Source organism: Neophocaena asiaeorientalis, unplaced genomic scaffold (assembly GCF_003031525.2).
Source record: "Neophocaena asiaeorientalis asiaeorientalis breed wild unplaced genomic scaffold, Neophocaena_asiaeorientalis_V1.1 scaffold401, whole genome shotgun sequence".
NCBI lineage: Eukaryota > Metazoa > Chordata > Mammalia > Artiodactyla > Phocoenidae > Neophocaena > Neophocaena asiaeorientalis.
In genome coordinates this window covers 234,112-234,504 of record NW_020174937.1, presented here as the reverse complement: position 1 = coordinate 234,504, position 393 = coordinate 234,112, and positions in this window count along the sequence as shown.

Below are 393 nucleotides of genomic sequence, written 5' to 3'. Positions count from 1 at the left end.
CTGGCCTTACATTTAGGTCTTTAATCCATTTTGAGCTTACTTTTGTGTATGGTGTTAGGGAGTGATCTAATCTCATACTTTTACTTGTACCTGTCCAGATTTCCCAGCACTGCTTATTGAAGAGGCTGTACTTTCTCCACTGTACATTTCTGCCTCCTATATCAATTATATTTTCTATTTCTTCCTGATTCAGTCTTGGCAGGTTGTGCATTTCAATAATTTGTCCATTTGTTCCAGGTTTTCCATATTATTGGCATAGAGTTTCTTGTAGTAATCTCTCATGACCTTTTTTTATTTCTGCAGTGTTAGTTGTTACTTCTCCTTTTTCATTTCTAATTCTATTGATTTGAGTCTTCCCCTTTTTTTCTTGATGAGTCTAGCTAATGGTTTATC